The following is a 23,566-nucleotide window of genomic DNA, read 5'->3' on the forward strand; positions in this document are numbered from 1 at the left end:
GCTTGCCTTTTAAGACTCTGATCATATGGGTGGCTTTTTTTTGGACTCTCTCAAGCTTGTCCATGTCCTTGTTAAAATGTGGTGCCCAGAACTGGATGCAGTACTCCAGCTGGGGTCTCACCAGTGCTGAGCAGAGCAGAAAAATCACCTCCTTGGTTTTCCTGCAGATGCATCGATTTATGCATGCCAGAGTATTATTTGCCCTACTGGCTACAGCATCACACTGCTGGCTCATATTCATACTGTGGTCTGTTATTACCCCCAGGGCCCTTTCATTCATGGTGCTAGTCAGTTTGGTGCCACCAAGCCTGTAGCTGTTTTGGGGGTTGCTCATCCTGAGGTGGAGCACTTTATATTTCTCAACGTTGAATTTCATCAGATTCCAATCCGCCCAACTTGCTAGCCTGTCTAGGTCTGCCTGTATCTGTAGCCTGTCTTCAGACATGACCATGCTTCCCCATAACTTGGTGTCATCCGCAAACTCAGCCAGTGAGCTCTTCACCCCCACATCCAAATAGTTAATAAAAATGTTGAAAAGTACTCGACCAAGCATCAACCCGTGGATCACTGCTGCCCACTTCTCACCAGGATGATACAGATCCATTCACTACGACTCTCTGGATTCTGTCCTGCAGCCAGTTTCTCACCCACCTGACTGTCTGGGAGTTAAGCCCACAATTGTCCAATTTTCTCACAAAGATCTTGTGGGATACTAGATCAGAGGCCTTTTGGAAATCAAGGTATACAATGTCAACCTGCTGCCTCATGTCCAAGTGGTGAGTTACATGGTCATAGAAGGAATCAGATTGGTAAGGCAAGACCTACCCGCAACGAAGCCATGCTCACTGTCGTTCAGAATCTTACCTTCTGCAAGCTTATTGCAGATGGACTCCTTGATGAACTTTTCTAGGATTTTCCCTAGGATGGAAATTAGGCTGATTAGCCTATAGTTACCCGGGTCCTCCCTCCTGCCCTTGCGGATGGGCACAACGTTGGCCCTCTTTTAGTCCTCAGGGACTTCTCCAGAGTGCCACGAGTTGTGGAAAAGTTTCACCAGGAGTTCTGCAGTGACTTCGGCCAGCTCCTTCAGCACTCTTGGATGAAGATCATCCGGTCCCGCTAACTTGTATGCGTCTAATTTTTTTAATTGGTCATACGCTGATTCTATGGCAGTAATAAGAAGTCAGTTATTCCTACAGTGCTCATTGTGTACTCTACCTGGCTTGGTTTTCCCCTTGGTCTGGTGAAAGACTGAAGTGAAGTAGTCATTCAGAAGTTCAGCTTTCTCCTGGGTGCCGGTAACCAGCTTTCCTGAATTGTTGAGCAATGGACCCACACTCCCATGTGTTTTCCTCCTGTTCCCTATGTACCCTATGTATTATATCACAGGAGTAGCAATAGGAATGTGAAGGTGAAAGACTGAAGTTCACTAATCTCCACTCCCTATAGTTAACTTAGTTAGTAAAGGGGGTGTGGGAGGAATAGAAGGAGAAGATCCAAGTGCTTGTCCCTCAAACCTAAATTTAATTTATGCATTTTGGATGGTTTTGGCTCTTTAAATGTGTGAACGTGAGGTTTGGCATTTAGTTCTGAGTGTGGCTCAGTAATTGAGCATGCTTCTGATGCTTGCCAACTTCTTATTCTTTAGAAAGCTTAAAAACTTACTAGCCTATGTAAGCACTTGATGAAATGGCAGTGTTATGCTGTATACCACATATTGTATCCATAGTTTTATGCTGCTGAAACAAGACAAAAATAAACTTGCACCAAACTGCTACAAGTATGCTGACTGCATAATTATTAGTGTGGAGTAAAATTTTTCTGTCCCAGTGGAGCCCAATCATAGCAAATCCTATTTTATATACTGGTGTTAAAGAACAGCAGAACTAAATTCAGAACATAATAGTGGTACTTAGAGTGCCCCTTTATGGAAACTTCAAATGTTTTTTTTTTAATCAATTTCTCAAATGTGATGTTTCAGTAGACTGTTTTTTCCTGTACCTACATACCTAAGCAGTGTTTCCTGAAGCTATTATATTTCCATAAACTTGTAACTAAATTTTCATCTTAAACAGGACAGATATTTCTTTTAAAATGAAGTAAAATATTTTGTAGCCAATGTTACTGACCTACAGCTGCTTATCTTTTTTGAAGATGTAGTCAAATGGAATGTTATTCTTGTGTAACAGCCAATCATGAAACAACTCAAGCAATGCACCATGATCTATAAGCACTTGTCAATGATACAAAGCTAGAAAGTGGAATGACTTGAAAGGAGGGATATAGCTTTTGAGAAGCTGTGACTTTTAAATTATCTATCCATCTGTTGGTTTGATTTTGCATTAAATGTGTTGAAAGTACTAAAATCTTTTGGATAAATCTTAATTTTAAACAGTCAAGAAATTGAAACCGTTGGAAAAGCAAGAAACATTTTACTTCATGAAATGTTTACAGAATGGGCTCTACTGTAGTATTTTCTTCATATTGTGATTCTTCAGATCTCAGAAAAGAAAACTAGCCTGCAAAAATATGTTTGGTTTATTTGTATTGTCTTTACTAAAAGATATTTTACAATCCACAGAATAGCACGGTTAAAGACAAAAACTGTTAGAAGTGTTTCCAGAGAGAGTATTGGCTGAGATTCCATTTGTTGCTTTAAAATACTGTTATAAGAGAGATTCTCATTTGCTACCTTGCTTTCATTATAGGATTCAACTTACATTAAGATAATTTTGTTTTTACTTTTTAATAACTGCATTTCCTATTTTAAAAGATAAGAAAAAATGCTAGAATCCTGTTTGAAAACTCTTGATTGACCAGTAAAGAGGTAAACAAGTATTTCAGCATCTGTCAGTTAGTAGACATCTGCTGAAAATCTTGTTAATGGCCTCACAGTATACAGTCATTCTTCCAGGAATGACGGGCATAAGGGCTACTACCCCTTGGATAATTAACTGAAGTCTTTCACACATTTAACAATCTAAACAAAACACATGAAAACTCTCATTTAGTAAGATATGTAAGAATAGATAAAAACTTAGTGTTTCCATTTTCCTATTTTTAAATTGTATTTATTTTTAAATTTAAGAGCAATACTCTAGGTTTGAGCCAGCACTCTCAGTGCTGTTGGATTGTACAGATGGCTTCTCCCAGAGAGATTGCTACCCTGGCAAGTACAGTGCTTCCAGGAGCACTGAGGAGTCTACTAAGCAGTCTCAGAACCACCATTTTAACAAGATTTTCTGTGTACCAACCTCCTGGCTTTTGCTTTTATTAGGGAGGATGGAATGGATCACCGTCCTCTTTATTGCTTTCTTTGTGGAATCTAGCATCATTGTATTTCCTAGATCTGTGATTCTAAACGAGGGTGCCATAGCAATATGAGCACTATTAGATCTGCAAACATCTACATGATTCACAAGGTAAACCCAAACATTTAAAATCAGAAAATCCATGGTGTCCAAAACATTCTCCCCAGCTATGATCCTTCTGAGTTCTTTACAATAGAACAATTGCTTTATTATTTTTCCATATTCAGAAAATGAGTGAAAGCTAAGAGCTAGCATTTTCTGACCAGTGCCTTGAGTGTAAAAAGGTTGAAAGCCAAAATCCTATGTTAAGGAGTGGATAACCTGTAGCCACAGGCAACTTCTGTGTTTGGCACGCAGCAGTTCGGGGGGGACAGCCAGCACAGCAGTAAATAGAGCAGAGAGAAGAAAGCAGAAGGAGCAGATCAGGCAAAGGAAGGCACGTGGAGTAGTACTCAGGGAGGGTGCAGAGCTAATTTGTGGCATTCCTGTCCAACAAGTTGCTCCCAACTGTCCTAGTTTATCCCGGTTGTGTTCAGCGGTAGTACAAAGACTAGAAGCACATGGTGCAAGTGAGAGGGTCTTCTTGTTTCCATCTATGCAGATCTAGGCACAATTTAACCCTTAAAAGCTATTTGTAAGTAATGTGGTTTTAAAAAAAATGCCTGAAAGCTTCATTTTTAGCTTTTTATGTTGCAGTTTCAAAAAAGCCAGCGGAAATGCTTGAATAGTCAGTGTTTGTTACTAGTCTTTGTTTTGGAGTGAATTGATAGAAGATGTGTCTGTATGTACAAGAAAGTTACTTTTCTCATCTAAAACATCGGCCTAGATGCTTGACTAGCAAAGGTTAAAATGTACTATTAGCTCTTGGGTCTGGTAGTTTGTAGACAGTTTCTGATACATTGCAGTTAGATGAACAGAATATGTGCTCAGAAATGTTACTTGTGTTAAACCTGTAGTTGCAATCAATCAAGGAGGCTGGTATAAATGTAAGGGTTTGAACCTGGAGAGAATACTTTTCCAAATAGCAAATCCTTTTTAAAATGGGTTTGTGTATAGCATGAGTAGAAATTTGGGGAATTTGTATGTTTTAAGTAAAAAAGAAAATACTGTTTTTGTAGCTTAAGCCACTTGGATTGTCCATGCTAGAAATAGATTGGTGGTATGTTGGGTAATTTTCCTCCAACTTAAAAAATTACCTCGGTTTTCATTGCATAAACTATATAATAGTTATAAAATTCAGTTACAGGAATTAACATTTTACACAAATGCTTTTGGCTATAATCTTGTTTAATATAATAAAGTAGCCCAAATGTAGAGCCGTTCCTTCATTGGAAAAAAATGACCCTTTAAACTTACTGTATTAATAAGTAATATATTTTACTATTGCCCACAATAATAGCAGTTTCTTTCTTTTTGTGAACTTCTGTTAATGCATTACTTTTTTCAGCTGTTTTTTCCAAATTTTGGAATAATTCTTTTTCTGAATTTCTCATTCACCAGCTAATACACAATTAAATAGTGCTGAAATAGATGCATAGTTTCATTACTACTGTACAATTAGTCGGACCACAATAAGAAAAGTTCAATTCCATCAGTCACTGCAAGTGATAAATATGAACACAATAATCAAATGTTGATTTCAGTTTAGGTGAGAAGTATACACTTGAATCTGAAATCCAAGTGGTGAGGGGGAATATTATGTCCTGTTCAACATTTTGTTCAAATTTGCATGGGGTTGCACAGTGAAATCTGCACCGTTGCAGAAGCTACTAAATTATTCCAAGCAGTTGAGTCCTAAGCTGATGGAGAGGAGCTGCAGAAAGATCTTACCAACCTAAGTGAATAGGCAAAAAATGGCAGATGAATTCCATTTTTAACAAGTGCAAGGTAATGCTTGTGGGGAAAACTTCAGTTATACAGACATGATGTTGGGTTCTGAACTAGCTGTTATACCATCTGCCCAAAAGCTGTCTTAACTCTGAAAAAAGAGGAAAAAGTTTTATGAATCTTGCTTTCTGAGCTATTTCCAAGTTCCAGTTTTCTCCCTCTTGATATTTTGGTATAATATGAAACTGCCTGTACACAGTAAGTTAAGGAGTGTTTGCCTCAACTTCCAGACTTATCTCTGAATGTCTGTGCTTACATAGGTTTATAGGAAATCCTTAACATCACTTTAACATAACGTATTGCAGCTGAAGAGAACAATTGTAAGCAATAGTGCATGCCATCAATCAGTACATTGTAACTGAAAATGAGCACTAAATAAATTGAAATCGGTTTGAGGGGAGACGGGGAAGGTTACATTGAGAAAACCTAAACAGCTATACAAGATAGAATTTTTTTTTATTTATCAGAATTTTGTGTACCAAGTGATCGTGCTTGCGGTAATAAGGCTATTAGCTTCCAATCTTGTATTGAAATCTACAGTGAAAGGATTGTCTAGCAGTAAAAGGCATATAATGCTTTTGGATATAGTCTGAAAGAACTCCTACATGCTGCCATTTGATAGGTAAAATGTTCAGATGTTCAGCGCCCACCTGCTACTTTTTCACCAGCTAATACACGATTAAATAGATATAATTGATCAAAGAATCTCACTTTTCTCTGCTTTACACACAAATGGGATGTGGTAGGTGAAGATACTGGTTAGCCTTTTATGTTACATGTATTTATTCATTAAATCATATGTCTTATGTTTTAATATTTAAATGTGCAGTCAAATTGGCTAAATAGATATAAAACTACATGTAGCTGGGGAGTTGTGCCATAATCATCCAGAATATGAAGAATATTTACCTGAGATGAAAAGTGAGCTCACTCAGCAAATATCATCTTGTTTTCATACCAGTTAACAGATTTAAAAATGGATCTGGACTGCACCAGATTTCAAAATACATAAATAAATAAATGTGTTGTTATTTTTAGAAGGCCTGAATTTGGTCCCAAAACCATATTAGAATTGATTGCAGTAGTAGTTTTCTAATAACAAAGCCAAAATTAGATTAATGATGTTCTTTGTATTGATAGTAACGCTACAACTCCAGAGATCTAGATAGCATCTACAGAATGTGTAAAGCTATATCTCTGGTCCATGGAACAAGCAGTCTAGTTCTGATAAAGGATAACCTGTAAATACTTAATGTAACAAATCCTCTAAAAGTTTTATTTTGAGGGGAAAGGAAGGTTTGGTTTGTTTGTTTATCCCATCACTTTTTTCCCCCCCTAATTGTTGAGATTGTATTACAATTTGCCTTCTAATAAAGAGGCTTAATTATCAACTTAGGTGTTTAAAATGTTTTTGAAGTGTTTGAGATAAATGGTATAGCTTCCTTTTCCACTTGCTTTTTGAGTGAATTGAACAACATGGATAAGATGATAGGACCAGTAATGATGCAAATTATTTTATTCTAGTGTTTTATATGCACCATCAGCATTAACAGTTCTGCTGCTTGGTTACACACAAACATGTCATGTTGTGCAAAATGTAAGAAAAAGAAGTCCAAAGATCACAAATGTTACAGACAAATTTATCTTAAACAAGTGTCCCTACAGTTCCAAAATGGCAGGAGTAAATCCAGTTGCCTTAGGAAGTAGTGACTTTGAATGTATCAAAATGCTTTCATAAAAAATATAAAGTTGTCTCTCTTTGATTGTAACATAGGCACTATTGAGGAATATTAAAGTTCCTACTGGGTCCTTGCGTGCTTCGACGCAGTGGGCATCACTGTAACATATTGCTTAATCCTCTGTCATGCTCAGAATGGAAAGCACTGATTGTGTGAAGAAACTAAAAAATCCTCAAAGTTTCATAGATTCATAGTAGCTAGGGTCAGGAGAGACCTGAACAGATCATCTAGCCTGACCCCCTTCCATAGGCAGGAATGAATGCTGGGTTCACAAGACCCCAGACAGGTGATCATCCAACCTCCTCTTGAATTTGCCCAAGTTAGGGGCAAGGACCACTTCCCTGGGAAGTTGGTTCCAGATTTTTGCCACCCTAACTGTAAAAAATTGCCTCCGGATCTCTAACTTAAACCTATTCTCCATCGGCTTATTATCATTATTCCTTGTCACCCCAGGTGGTGCTGGGGAGAAAAGGGCTCTACCTATTTGCTGTTGATCTCCCCTGATGGGTTTGTAGGCAGCCACCAGGTCCCCCCTCAGCCTCCTCTTGCTGAGGCTGAACAGGTTCAGGTCCCTCAGTCTCTCCTCATAGGGCCTGTCCTGCTGCCCTCTCACCAAGTGGGTGGCCCTCCTCTGAACCCTCTCCAGGCTGGCCACATCCCTCTTGAGGTGCAGTGCCCAGTACTGGACACAGTACTCCAACTGCGGCCTGACCAATGTCGCATAGAGGGGGAGCCTCACCTCTCTGGACTGGCTTGAGATGCAACTTCGGATGAATGACAAGGTATGGCTGGCCTTGCTGGCTGCAGTCTGGCATTGGCGGTTCATGTTCATCTTGGAGTCAATAATGACTCCAAGATGCCTTTCCGCCTCTGTGCTTTCAAGAAGGGAACTCCCCAGCCTCTATGTGTGCTGTGGGTTCCTTCTTCCAAGGTGCAGCACCCTGTATTTGTCTACGTTGAACCCCATTCTGTTCTCATCTGCCCACTTTCATAGTTTGTCTAAATCTATTTGCAGCCTCTCTCTCCCTTCAAGTGTGTCCACCTCATCCCACATCTTCGTGTCATCCACAAACTTGGACAGCATGCTTTCCACCCCCTTGTCCAAGTCGCTGATGAAGATATTAAACAGTGTGGGCCTGAGTAAGTGTCTTGTACCAAAGGCCTTGTATTTGGAAAGTCAAACAGAGTTCTGGAGTTTGAAATAAGTATAATCTCCCATATTGCCATAACTAGAGCTTGCTCCTAACAGAAAGGTGATTAATTCCAGGAACCAGGAACAACATGAAAGCCTAAATTATTGAGCTTTTTTAGAAACATCAACCTTTCAATCCTGAAAACACCTTCATCTGACTAACTTTCTCATGTGAGTGGCCTTAGAACAGGGGGCCGGCAAGTATTTTGGGCGGAGGGCCACTTACCAAGTTTTGGGAAGCTGTCAAGCGCCACAAGGGTAGCCCCACCCCATGACAGTTGCCCTGCCCCTGGTCACCATATTGAGACCAGAAGTTCAACCTCCTAGCCCCTGACCTTTGCCATTGGAAGTCCCTCTCCTTGCCCTGGAAGTACTTCTTTTGGGAGGAAGGGTGCTGTGATCTGGAAACCGTGAAAAAGTTATATATATGTACGTACACACACACACACACACACACACACACACAAAACATCTACTATAACCTATTTTTATTTTATTTAAAAATATTTGTCTACTGATTTCTGTGTTTACAAAAACTGCATCTAGAGATGGCTGCATAATAGCTTAAAATAAAGTCCTACTGTGTGTTTTTTGTGGGCAGCAAGGGGGTATAAGTGGCAGTGTGGTTGGGAAGAGTGTGTGCGCGCGCGGTGGGGTGCGGGTATGGTGGCTGGGTGTGCACTGCGAGAGAGAGCCAGGGCCGGGCTGCCAGCTCCCTAGCATGTAGCTCTAATCCACTGCATGTGAGCCTCATGTGATTCAGGCAGGCAGACCCCATGCCCAGGCTCTGTGCTTCTACAACCCCCACCCTGGGTCTCTGCCAGTCCCAGGGCACTTGCACAGGCTCCGTGTTTCTGCCCACCGCCACCTTTCCCTGCATTCCCTCCTGCAGGCTTGCCCACTGATCCCTGCAGCCCCCCACTTCCTGCACTGCTCCCTGCAGCGGCCGCTGGGGCCCACCACCTGCTGCAGCCCCGCTGTGACTCAGCCGGCTGCCGAAACCATCTGCTGCAGCCCCCATGGCTATGCTGGGACCCACTGCGCCTGTGCCACCACCCACTGGGGCTCTGCTGCCCACTGGGTCCTGCCTCAGCCCGGCTGTGGCTCTGCCACCCACCAGGGCCTGCCTCCTGCTGTGGTTCTGCCGCCCCCTGGGGCCCACCGCCTCCACACTGCCCACCGGGGCCCAGCTGCGGCTCTTCTCCCTGCAGGGGCCTGCCATGGTCCCACTGCCCACTGGGGCTCCACCACTTTGACTTCTGTCATCTTTGACAGGCGGCCACGGGCAGATATAAATTAATTTTCTAAAAATTTTTAAGGCCCCACAGGCCGGATAGAATGGGCTGGAGGGCCGGATCCGGCCCGCGGGCCATATTTTGCCCACCCCTGCTTTAGAAGGATTACTCACATGAGTGATGTTATGGAGGTCTAAGTATTTGCAGGATTAGGCTCCAAACATGGCAGTAGTTGAATTATCTGCCGTTTCCTTGTAGACAAAGGATGAACTCCGAAGTGTAGTACTTTGTTTGGAAAAAACTGTTACGAGTCACACAGATATGACTGATGGACACTGACTGCTATTATATTGACTCCCACATAAAAGCTGACAAACCGAAAAGGGTGCAAGATCCCCCTCTGTGCTTACACATCTGCTATTTTTCTTTCTTTTCTTGCCCTTTATCCAGGCTCGGGGCTATCTCTAGGCAGCTTCACAGCTCCTCACTTTCCAACTTCTATGTTTTGTTGGAGTCTTTTAACCTTCCCTAGCAGAATGACCTTTCACCTGCTATCGAGTCACCATCTGTGGCCCTCCTGGGCTTCCACAAGTTGGAGTACCCTGTTGTTTACTGCTGCATTGGGTCTCTGTAGTCATCAGCTCCCTTTTCTTGAACGGTGAGCCAAGTACAAATGTTTTGTGTCCATTTTACTAACCTATTTAAGCTCACACACTGCGACTTATATTGGACAACTGAGAAATCTAATACTGTGTTTCAATACTTCTGTGACACTGCAGTATTCCTTTATAGTGCATTAAACAATGCAGTGTGGGTATGGTGGGAAGTTGGAGATAAGGTGAAATAAGTAGAATTTATAACTGAATGTTACACTGGAGAACACAGAACAAACCTCTCATATCATGCCTGATTTTATAAGTGGCTTATTTTTGTTTAGCCTCTAATGCTCACAAGTACAACTGAGTCTTTGCTAGCCATAGGAAAATTGCATCACTGCAAGAGATTTGGGTTTTAAGAAAAACCTAACTAGTTGGCAGCAATGTAGATAGTATGCTAATGTACAAATATGCAATTTAATTATTCCCCCTTTTCCTTTGTTTGGCGCCCCAACATTTCCCTGTTATGAAGCCTAAGTGGGAAGTCAGAGATGCAGATTAAAGGAACTGTGGCCAGAACTGGGTGGGATCATGAAATATGATTGAATGGATTTTCTTGTTAAACAGATGAAAGACAGAACCTGGCATTATTTCCAGCTAGGATAGAAATAAAAGGAGATTCATCCTGATTTCCCCAGATGGCCAAAGTTATCACCCCAGGACACACATGCTACTTGGGAATGGTGGATCAGCAAATGGTGGAACACAACCCCCCAGGAGCTGGGTGATCACAAGGCATTGAAAATGTTATTACAATCTGCTAAATAAAGATTTTCATCCAAAATTCCTTGTACCTCGTTGCCCTTAAAGATCCAGTATTCTCTGTCAAGCGCTTGTCCCCAGTGCCCCTGTTATGAAGGTATATTATCATTCCTATTGATCTTTTTTTCCCCTTTGCAGTGAATGTAAGAGGGTTGTGGATATTTATTTTTGCATAAGCTGTTATCAGACTGAAAGAATTGGGAAACACTTCTGCGCTATGAAGCCCCTGAGGGAGAGCAGTTAACATCAAGCACACATTTCAGTTGGGACAGGGGCACTGTGTATATGTGTGTGTGGCTTTATCTTATTTTCACTGCATGCATGGTCTTCTGCAGCTGTGCAGCGTTACACAGTTCAAGCCCACCTATGCTCATTCAGAGTATTTTGCAGTTCTTAGGATGTACTCAGATATATGAGCACATTGTGCAGAAAAAGCAGGGATGCATGTGCTGCCATGAATATAAAATCCAAATGGTTTATATATAACTTTTAGGAGTCAGTCTGGGCCTACAGGCTACCAGTTTGACACTGTGCTTTACACAGCAGATCACAGCTATGCTAGAAAAGCCATCTGTCTTGTCAACAAATAAAAAGGAAGAGAATTTTTAAAGTTCAACAGTGTTTGGTAAGATTCTGTTGACAAATTGCTTTGTGCCATAAAATCTTTCCCCAATTAGGGTCTTGGTAAATGCAACACAGCCTTTGATAAATATATTGTTTTGTAAATGTAGAGTAAAATATAGTATCTTATTATCATACAGCCAATGTGATATATTCTAGTCCTTCATGACATTCTTATTTATGAAAATGTGTTCAGATTGTCGGACCCAAAATATGTTGCATCTTTCACACTCTAAGTTCAAAAGTTACGTGTTATGTAGCATTGTTTTCAGTTGATCAAAATGGTCATTAGTTATTTATCAACCAAAAAGTGATTTCTGACATACTGGATATAAATATATGGTACTTGCTCAGAAAGGAAATGGTTTCAGTTAAAAAAAAATAATGATACTTAAAAGTACAGTCACTGATGCATCTTATTGAATTCAGTTAATATCCATATAGTGAACTTATACTTTCTGCTCCTTTGTTGCCCTACAAAATAGACCTGCCTAAATGGTGATTGCACATGCACACTATCAGTATTCTCCATTTGGGTAGGTTCAGCTAAACTAATTAAAAAAATCCAATATCATACTTTATCCATTATGTTAAAAGAACAATAGAAAATATGATTTTACATATAAATGCAATAAGCTTTCTTTAACAAGGTGATATTGATTTCAGTTAAGTAGTGATGCCTGGTGAAGTGTAGTTATCCCAAATTAATCTCAGCCTTGGGGCATCATAACTTGGCACAAGACTTTAACTGAGTATCCTCAAGTTTCTAGGAGTGCAGAAAGAACACAGTGGAAAGAAAAAAAAGGTGTCTTCCTTCAGATATAACGGACAGAGAAAACACTTATGTGGTTTATATAAAAGAGAAGATAGCACTTCAGGTTTGATTGGAAACTGAGAGAATGGGCTCATGATGCAGAGTACTTCAAACTATGGATGCTCAATGTAAGATGCTTTAAAAGGATCTGAAAGTCTGAGTTTGCTTAGGAGTTACAAGAACATCTTTATATTGGTCACCAAGTAATAATTAGTTATTTCTGGTTCCAGTCTTGGGTAATACCTGGAAAATTTTAGGAAAGTAAAAGAAAATCAAAGTATATCTAATAATTTTCTCAGTGCTGTACAGAAGGAAATATTCTTCCTGATCTCGACAGATGATCGAACTGCACCCTGAAGTGTAGTTTTGATTATTCTTATCTTAGCATGTGTGGGGACAAATGTGAAGAAATGATCCAGTTCTTTTAAAAAAATCCATCTACTGCATTTTGTTCTCCAATTCCTTGAAGGCTTGATTGCACCCTGCATGAGGCATTTCCTTTTATTTCTTTAATTTAGCTGACATGAATTTCATTTTTCTGCGATAGAACAGGATAAAAAGGGAGGGCCTGCTCAGTTTGTCTCCTCATTATCCTAAATCTCATTCACATCCTCTCTAACAATTTCCTTTGATGTTAAATATCCCTGTATTATAATATTTCCTATTCCTTTTGATTGAAAAAAATCCTATAGATTTTAAAAGAAACAAAACTAAAAAGGATATAACAAAATATTATAAAATCTTATAGAATGATCAGTTGAAAGAGTACAAACCCAATGTGGGGTCTTAACCTGTATTGGATTTTTTTCTGAATTAAACCAAATTACCAATCTATCATATATTTAAATACTGCTTCATTACCAGGGTATCTGAGTGCCACACATTTTTGGACACCTCCCCCCCAGCTACAGAAGGGGTGTAGGCAAATTGGAGAGAGTCCAGCAGAGGGCAACAAAAATGGTTAGTGGGTTTGGCACATGGCTTCTGAGGAGAGGCTGAAGGAACTGGGTTTATTTAGCCTGCAGAAGAGAAAACTATGGGGGGATTTAAGAGCAGCCTTTAACTACCCGAAGCGGTGATCCAAAGGGGATGGAGCTAGACCAGGGGTGGGCAGTTATTTCGGGCAGAGGGCCGCTTACTGAGTTTTGGCAAGCCATTGAGGGCCACATGACATACAGCCAGGGGAGATAAATATTAATTTTTTTAAATTTTGAGCGCCCCACAGGTGGGGTAGAATGGCCTGATGGGCCACGTCTGACCCACAGGCCACATTTTGCCCACCCCTGAGCTAGACTGTTCTCAGTGGTGGCAGATGACAGAACAAGGAGCAACGGTCTCAAGTTACACCAAGGGAAGTTTAGGTTGGATATTAGGAAAAACTTTCTCACTAGGAGGATGATGAAGCATCTGGAGAGGTAGAGAAATCTCCATCCTTGGAGGTTTTTAAGGCCCAGCTTGGCAAAACCATAGCTGAATGATCTAACTCTGAGGATGGTCTTGCTTTGAGCAGGGGGTTGGACTACATGACCTGCTGCAGTCCCTTCCAACCCCAACTTACTATGATTCTGTGATCTAAAATATCTGTTCTTCCTACATGCTTTTTTAAGGTATCATTCTTGTTTTAGATAGGGAACTAAGAGTGAAAAAAACAGCTTGCCTAGGCTCACAAAAGAAATCTGTGACTAAGCCAAGACTTGAAACATTAATTTTATGCTTTCAGTTAGAATGTCCTTTCCCTCAGAGGTGGAAGTATCTCAGGATCCTTAGCTAATGCTTCCTAGCCAAGAACAAGAAGAGAATGAGAAACTTTGATTCCAGAGCTTGAGTGTCATTCCCAAATCTCCAGCTTTCAACTATATGGAAGCATGTTTAGCATAGATTGATATATGGCACTCATAATTTTAAACTGCTTGAAGGGGGTTGAAATGACTTAACCCCAAGCAGTTTGTGCACCAGTTAACTGAACCTTAGAAACAGCACTGACCACAGCTGCATGCCAGCTGGCCAAACGCATTCACTGAGCTATTCATGATGTCTTAGTTCTTCTAGCAAAAAAGATCCTACACCAACATGTATTTTTACATGTCTATTTTATACACGCCGACTTGAGGGTGTGGATATTGGGTTTTGGTTTGTTTTATTTGTGGTTCGTTTTTGTTTTGGGGGAGAGGGGAGTTTGATCATTCAAGTGTTTTTAGTAAAAGAATGTTTTCCCCTGTATTTTTCTGTCATTCCAAAATATTCTAGCACCTTGTTGCACTTTTAGATTTAAGTTTCTCTGGGCCACCCCCATTTCAAAGCTATACTGGTGTTGCACTTTGAAACCAAATTTTTAACCTAGTGCTTTATGAATTGACACAACACTCAGTTGATGAATAGCAGAAAGGCTTGCTTTAATAACTACCAACATGTTGCAAAACTAAATGACAGAAAAAAGACTCTTTCTTAATATAAAATGAGCTATTAGCTAAAGGTGCACTGATACATCGGTCCAATATAGGCTCGGCTCATCGGAGGGGAGGAGGGGCCAGCTCCTGCCTCTGCACGCACCCCAGGAGGGCACGGGGGGAACGTGTGCCCCCGGATCTGCACGAGGTGGGGTGGGGCGGGTGGGCTGCAGCTGCAGCCTGGAACCAGGGCTGCACTGGGCTCTTCTGAGCAGGGGCTGGGCTCAGGGCACGTGGTGGTGATGCTGGGAGCGGGGGCTACAGAGGAGGCTGCAGCTACCCCAAATTTCACTGTAGCCCCATTCCCAGTACTGTTGCCACCCGCCCTGAGCCCAGCTGCCACCAAGAAGAGCCAAGCGCAGCCCTGGCTCCAGCCTGCAGCTGCAGCCCACCCACCACACCCCATGCAGATCCAAGGGTAGATGCCCCCTCCCATACACTTTCGGAGTGCACGCAGTGGCAGGATCTGCCCCCCCACCATGGGGTGCAGCTCCATCCCACACCCCACCCCACCCTGGCTGGGCAGTGCCTACCCCTGCCCCCTCCCTCCCTCACTACAGGGGGCATTGGTTCCCCCTCCCTGCATGCTCCTTCCACCACAACAGACTTCCCTGCTGCATGTAGCTGTATCAGAAATCAGATTGGTATCGGCCAATATGCCTCCTTAAATATCGGCCATCTGTATTGGCCCCCAAGATCTCTGTCAGTGCACCCCTGCTATTAGTCCTTGTATTAACTTAGCTGCAAAGAGAACTTTACCCAATGCAGGCAGGAAGCAGTTCTTGTACAGCCTCACAGTGTGGATCCTTCACTTGTGGCTGAGTAGTGCAGGATGGCTTCTTGATCTTCCCTGGACTCCACATACACGTTGCTGGCAGTTCTGCCTTGCTTCTTATACTGTTTTAATTGTATAGCTTCAAAGCACTCCTTCTTGATAGTTGGTTAATCAGAATCCAAACAAAGCAGGCAAGACCAGAATTAACATATTACAACTGTATGCTGTTTGTGTGTTTGTGAAGTTTGCGAACTTTTCAACAATTTGGAATCAAATAGGATGGGTATTGATTGAATGAGATACCTTTAGGAAGTTGGTCACAGAATACTATTTTTCAGAAGTTATTTTAACAATGAAGCCTAATAAATAGCTGCATCAAATGGCTTATGGAGATAGTGAAGATCAGTTACCATTGGATACAACAGGCGTGAGTTTCAGAAGAATGCACTGGTTTAGCATAATAAACATTTAGAAATTGACTATTTTGACAAATATGCCTTAATTAATAAATGCAAATGTGAGGCAGTGAGGATCAGAGAATAGGTGAGAGGTAGGTTAGCATAAAACTTTAGACAGATATTGGATGTTTGCTTTGGGAAATAGGTCTAAATCAAAGGGGAAATGTTTTAACCAGGATAATTTACCGTCATGTTTTCAATACACCCTGGCTTTTCTTGCCTCTTACAGGCTTTGCTTTCAAGTGGATATTTTAGTTCTTTTGGTTTCTTTAGTGACACTTAGCTCAACTGACATGTGGGTGTAGTCTATAGGTTTCTCCCCAGGCCACTTGGCTTTCTACCTTGTTCTCTGAGTCTTGTTACATTTATGTAATGAGTGTATTAGGTCTCTGCCATTACTTTTAACCATCACCTTTTTTTTAGGTTCAGGTGTGGTGGAAGGTTGAGGACTGTTATTAATGGGTTGCAAGCCACCAGCAGAGTTTGATTTTCTTTGTGGCAGGCTTGTAACCATACTCCAGACTTGCCTCAGCCATTGTCTTGGCTTTTTGTGCAAGAGACACTGTCCAAGCTTTCACAGTTTTCATATGCAGCACTGGCACTGGAGAAATTTCATTACAACCTGGCACCAGTCATCCTTTAACCAAAAGGAGGAAGGGTAAGTCTCAGGACTGACCACAGGGAAGAACAGAGAAAGAGTGAAAAGGAGAGGTGAACAGATGAGAGAGAATTGAAGGAAAGAGCAGGTGGATACATAAATAGTGAATAAAGAAGAGTCACGAGCAGAGGGAGAAGACAATAGAAACAGGGAAGCAGGCAGGTGAGCTAGAGAGTAAATGAGAAAGGAGATAATGAAAAGAAAGAAAAAATTGATTAGCAGCATATGCAATAGTGTGGAAACATCATGAATCCATACAGTTTTTCATGTAAAGTTCCTTTAAACTGGCCTGCATGCAGAACTGTATAAGGTAGGGCTTTAGGTCGCACACAAATTATATTAATTCAAGTTAAGATGGTACAATTTCCAGATTGAGTCAGGCTCTCAAGTGGAAGTAATTGAGGATTTTTTCCATTTATTCTGGCGATACCTCTTACAAAGATCCTGCTTGATCACATTATTCCAAATCTCTTCTGCTTGGAAATTTGAATAATATTAAATTTTATTCAGAATCTTCCAAGTGCTTTATGGACACAAACAGCGAGGTTGGCAAGAAAGTTCACCAATCAGAAAAGTAAATTGGGATGGTTTTAGTGGGCTTGTGACGCAATTGTATAATCATAAAGGACTATTCAGCATAAATTATAAAAAGAATTTGAGGTAAAAAGTGTCAGAACTGAGCTATGAGTAGGAAATCTTTTTGCCAGTGCCTTACTAAAGACTTGCTGTTGTTTTTAAATGAATACTTCCTTATTTTCTGTACTTACCATGATTATTTCCAGTATGAGGATTGTTGTGAATTTTAGTTTTTTTCCTTTTTAAATGAATATGATGTTTCCATGATAGGCGGAACTTCGAAAAATGTTCTATTTTTTCTCTTCTGGCAAAAACCAGAAGATGGAATATTTTCTTAATAATATTTGCTTCTGGGGTTTATATATAAAATGTTGTACACGGTTAATCTAATCATTTACTTAACATTTCTAAATTGGTAGTAGATGATTACATGCAGAAATCCCAGTTAAATATTTCAGTTCTCACATGTTCATTGCTTCCTTTTCAGCAAACTATTTTAGTAAAAATAATCTTAAAGGTGTCATTTCACAAATATAGAAATACCGTACAAACCAGAGCTAACTACTTTGGCTTAATAAGTATATCTGTGAGACACTGCATTACATTGCTTCTTGGTACCTCATTTAAAATTATTCAAGTCACATTAATTTTAAGATGCACTTTGTATAGAGAAGCAGCTCTAAAATTATTAGAATAAAGAGTAGACTACTCATATGTCTAAATAAAAAGGTCTGGTACAAAAATAGTTTTTTTAATATCTCAGGCAAACCAAATTCAGTAACATAGACTGAAGATTATATTTCCTATCAACCCAAACACTAAAATTCAAGGCAGTGTCTACTTCAGCAGACCAGCCTCCAGACCAATCGCCACTCGCGTGTTGGGATACAGACATTTGACATTTTAGGCTTCATACCATGTTCCTTTTTGTTTTCAGCGTATAACCTTTCCTCGACACACGCATCCAATTTCTCTTGTGTTCCTTGGTTTGCCTTGGTACTAACAAATTTGTCACTTGCTAGCAAAAAAAACCCAGTGATGGTAGGATTAAGTGGAGCTTGAAAACCACAAGAAATGTTAGGCTGAACTATGGCCATTAGACAGAATTATAAATACTGAAATATTATAAAATATATTCTTAATCCCCTTAAAAATCTCAACTATAAGATTAGATCAACTGTTTAGTGCAGTTATAAAAACACTGTTGTCGAATACATACCAGTTGTTGTTTTTTCCTTGGTTGGTGGCCAGATTGTTTGATTAATTAAAAGGAGAGAGAAAGAGCCATATAGATGCTGAAAATGCTGAGATATTCACTGGTGTATTTTTTTTTTTTTAAAGTGCCCATTCTTAAATAGTGAGCGGCTATTCTCTGAATCAGAGAGAACTAGGATGGTCTTTCAATTTATTTTTGGCTCCATTTCTTTCTATTTTTACATCTTCAGTCCAAGTTAGATTACGTAGCTGAGATCGCCACTGAGTATGACCTATGATAGCTAGGAAACGCATGGTATTTTGGCACCTATCATCTTCCTCTTGCAGAGAATCAGATATTTTTGACTACCGCTATAATATTTTCCAATGATAGTATCTTCAAATTCAGTGCAGTTTATCCTTCCTGCTTTGCATTGTCCTTTTCTAGTTTGATAAATATTAACTAGATCACTGGGATCATTACTACTGAATGAGGACGTTTCCTATGCCAAAAGATTAATTGGAGAGGAAGCTAGTAATTTTGCAGTTGTATTTGAGAAGGTAAGGCAAATTAAATCCTTGTAACAAAATTCTAGTAGCTAGAATTAACACATAGGACAAGGAGAAAAGAAAATGATTAATTTGTTCCTTTACAAAAGATATTGATATGGGTTTGACTTACCTACAGTCAAGCAGTTTAATATTGTTCCTAGCTAGTGTTGTGATGTATTTGAATATTAGGTTATAACTCAAATACCCATCCTTATTACAGTTAGCTTAATTGTAATTTCTGCCTGGAACGTCTCACCCCTAACAAAAATGGGAGTTCCCATCTAAAATACAGTAATGCACTTGCATTAAATAGATGCCGTTTTTAAACTATTCCATTATTTCACATGTAACTCATGTAGGATAACAGCAGGAGCCAACTTTTTTAGCAGGTGTGCCACAAATTAGTCCTGACCCCCTCCAAGTGCAACTCTGATCCCTCTTCTGTTCAACCTACTGTTCTGCTTTCTGCTCTCTCCCCAGTCTCCTCTGCTTCTGCTTCCTCATTCTTCCTAATCTCCTGTTCTGCTTCTTGCCCTATCAGTTGCTGCCATGTGCCACACAGACCGTTCCTATGCCAATCATGGGGCATGCATGCTGCAGGTTGGCCACCTCTGTAATATGAAATGATAAATGTGGACTTGAAGAATGTCCTACTCCTATTACTAGGAGTACCTAGCACCTATTATGAGTACATCAGTCCCTGGAAAAATCATGGAGCAGGTCCTCAAGGAATCCATTTCTAAGCACTTAGAGGAGGTGATTAGGAACAGTCAGCATGGATTCACCAGGGACAAGTCATGCCTGACTAACCTGATTGCCTTCTATGACAAGATGACTGGCACTGTGCATGCAGAGAAAGCAGTGGATGTGATATATCTTGACTTTAGCAAGGCTTTTGAGATGGTCTCCCACAACATTTTTGCAAGCAAGCTAAGGAAGTACACATTGGATGAATGAACTGTAAGGTGGATAGAAAACTGGCTGGATCGTTGGGCTCAAAGGGTAATATAATCAATGGCTTGATGTCTAATTAGCAGCTGGTATCAAGTGGAGTCCCCAGGAGTCAGTCTTAAGACCTGTTTTATTCAGTGTCTTCATGAATGACCTGAAAGATGGGATGGAGTGCACCCTACACAAGTTTGCAGATCACACCCAGCTGGCAGGGAGTAGTAGATAAGCTGAGGAGTAGGGCTAGGATTTAGGGAGACCTCGACAAATTGCAGGATTGGACCAAAAGAAATCTCATAAGGTTCAGCAGAAGCAAGTGCAAAGTCCTGCACCGGTATAGGCTGGGGACTGACTGGCTAAGCACCAGCTCTGCAGAAAAGAATTTGGGGGTTACAGTGGACACCAAGTTGAACATGAACCAACAATGTGAGCTTGTAGCAAAGAAGGCTAATGGCATACTGAACTGCCTGAGTAGAAGCATTGCCAGCAGATCTAGGGCAGTGATTATTCCCCTCTATTTGCCACTGGTGAGACCACAACTGGAGTACTCTGTCCAGTTTTGGGCCCTCCACTACAGAAAAGATGTAGACAAATTGGAAGGAGTCCAGTAGAGGGCCACAAAAATGGTTAGTGGGCTGGGGCACATGTCTTCTGAGGAGAAACTGAGGGAACTGGGCTTATATAGTCTGGAGAAGAGAAGACTGAGAGGGGATTTAACAGCAGCCCTCAACTACCTGAAGGGGGGTTCCAAAGAGGATGGAGCTAGACTGTTCTCAGTGGTGGAAGATGACAGAGCAAGGAGCAATGGTCTCAAGTTACAGCAAGAGGTGTTTAGGTTAGATATTAGGAAAAAACTTTCTCACTAGGAGGGTAGTAAAGCACTGGAATGGGTTACCCAGAGAGGTGGTGGAATCTCCACTGTTGGAGGTTTTTGGGACCAGGCTAGACAAAGGCTTGGCTGGGATGATCTAATTGGGGATAGACCTACGTTGAGCAGGGGGTTGGACTAGATGACTTCCAGAGGTCCCTTCGAGCCCTAATTTTCTATTACTCTATTTTAAAGTTGGTCCAAGGTCATTTGTTTTAATCAGGCTTTTCTTTGTATAGTGTAAGATGGAATTTACAAGGGGAGGAGGTCCAAAAGTCTCAGGCTGGTAGTTACTGGGCCCTATGTTACATGTCGAGGGTGAGGGAGGGAAAGTTCAATTTTAACATAGCTTGTGCCATCAGTTTTTCAAAGTATTTTTCCTTAGTGGAAAGAGATCACCAGGCTTGCAAAGAAAACCATGATGTCCTGTCAAAATAAACAGACCAAAGTTCTGTGGGAAAATCAGAGTTTACTTGCATGACTCTGCATCTTCCCCCTTTGGCAATTGAGCTCACCAGGGAACCAAGCTATTGATAGATTCCACCTCCCTGCTTCAGACCGCTAGAAGCCTAGAAGTGACTGTGTCCAGTAAAAGTAGCATTTTGGCTCTCTATAAGGAAGTGGCCGCTCTTCTCCAGAGTCCCTCTAAGGGTCTGGTTTCCACTAAACACAAGGTGTAAATGCAAAAGGTTTTCTATAGGTATTGGAGAGTGAGAAACAAAATCACTGTGTTGATTCTTCTCTTATGTAAATGTAAAGCACTTTGTCTTGGCTACACATCATTTGGCCTTGTCCAGACTGTATGCTGCAGTGCTCCAGGAAGCTCTTTGAAGAGAACCCTTCTTAACTTTACTAGTAACATTGGACCCCTGGCTTATCATGCACAGTATCAGGGGCATGCAGTACATGCAAAGATGGGAGTTTTGTAGGCTAGGTTTTCACCATGTAAAAATGTCATTGACCAATACCCTTTACTTAGCACTGCATCCATTGTTAAGCTAGTAATTTTTACAGCAAAAATGACCTTTTGCAGACAATGATTATTAACAATGGATGCAGTGCTAAGCAGAGAGTGACATCTCTGATATAGAAAAGGTTAAAGTAACAGGCTGTTATACTTGAAACAAACTGAAGAAAAATTCAAAGCTCTCGATGGCCTCAGGCATTCTGACTCATGCCAATAGAGTTTAAGAATCATTAAATGAAAATAGAAAACCTATAAGTATATCTTCAAGTTAATTCTTTTTGGTCCTCCCACCAATAAGTTTCTCCCTTGGTGTAGGAATATATGTAAGAATATATCCAAATACTGCAGGGATTGAATTATGTTGCAATAAATCATGTCTAGTTGCATGGACACAATTCAGCCTTTGGCATACCAGGTGTGAATTATTGCACCATAATTCACAGACTGTCATTGTCTTATTGCTTAATTTGAGATCCTTGATTTAGAGCATAACCTGCTGAAGTGTACCAAAGCAATGCAAGAATGTTACACTCATATTCTTATAAAATCAATGGCTGGTGAAGATAAATTCTACTGCCTACTTTGAAAACTTTACTTTCATAGGCCTCCTGTTCCAGAATTATCATCAGAATTATCTCATTATATGAGATCTCTCTCTCTCATATCTCTACACCACATTTGACCATTTTATTACACATGTTTGTCCTCATTTATTGTACTTTGTGAGATCTTTCACTGAACAGGTGCCTTCAAGCAGCAGGCATTGCAGCAGTTGTTGCATAGTCTGAGGCTCTGTGCCACAGTCGCAGGTGGTTGGTATAACCCTACTTCATTAGTTCTTTGGAGCATTCAACTCTAGCATTTAGTTTATTGAGACATCGCCACCTTTGCCATTATTCATCAGCCCCTGATGGCAAAGACTCAGCCACTAGAATGGCCATTTTTTGCCATCGTACATTTACTTCAGCCTTTTGTTCCACATCTATAGTCGTGTCTCATTGGGCATGGCATCAAGAGGTTGGGTGCTGGTGAGGAAGCTCTTGTATGACTTCAGCTGTTTGTATGCTGCAGGATGGTTGTACAGCTGCTGTCTTGCATCTTCAGTTTGTCTCGATCATCCTATCCTACTGGCCACTGCTCTTCTGATGTCAATAAGAGCGATGCAGCCAGCAGGTACATACTGTTTAGGCTAGTAGGCTTCAGACATCCTGTGATTCCTGAAGCCTACTGGTAGCTGTCGTTCAGAATGGAGTCATGGTGCTTAGTGTGTACAGATCTCTCCCATACAGGGCATACATACTTGGCAGAGGAGAAGCTGAGAGCCAGAGCAGTGGTTCAGATGGTTTCAGAATGAGAGTATTTCTGTTATCTTAACAACAAACTGAATGTACCAGGCATTTAATATTTTATGCTTCCTATTATAGCAATAGCAAACAAACAAGTCTCTTACTCAGAGAGTTTTCCGAAGTGAACAAACAATGCATGCTTGATTGTAGATAGTATTTGCAGTAGAAGTGTCAATGGAAAATAAAGATTTCAAGGCATGTTGCCAAAATGCAATAAATAATTTTACAAGATGTTATGGTGTCAGTGAATATGTAGCTAGGTAGAAAATATGCGCATCTATTTCCTGCTTTTTGCAGGTGACCTCAGCTATTGTAATGCTCAGTTTGATCTGGCTTGCAACTGATATAACCCCATTGTAGTTGTACAGGTTTAAGTTAGGACAAAATTTGGTCCACAGTATATATTTGGTCCACAAGCTACTTCAGATGTTCCCAGTGTCAGCTGCTTTTGAGTTACAGTAAATAATCACATTGTGGATCTGTATAATACTGCTTTCATTTCTTCTTCTGAACTACTTCAAACAAATTGCAGAAGTTCTAGTACCACATGGAAAATGGAG

General features: G+C 40.7%; 1 protein-coding gene across 1 annotated transcript in view; it reads left to right on the forward strand.

Annotated features, from left to right (window-relative positions):
- Nucleotides 1-23,566, forward strand: part of ITFG1 (integrin alpha FG-GAP repeat containing 1) — a 200,017-nt gene that overhangs the window by 159,909 nt on the left and 16,542 nt on the right. The window lies entirely within an intron of this gene.

Source organism: Crocodylus porosus, unplaced genomic scaffold (assembly GCF_001723895.1).
Source record: "Crocodylus porosus isolate Cpor-Errol unplaced genomic scaffold, CroPor_comp1, whole genome shotgun sequence".
NCBI lineage: Eukaryota > Metazoa > Chordata > Crocodylia > Crocodylidae > Crocodylus > Crocodylus porosus.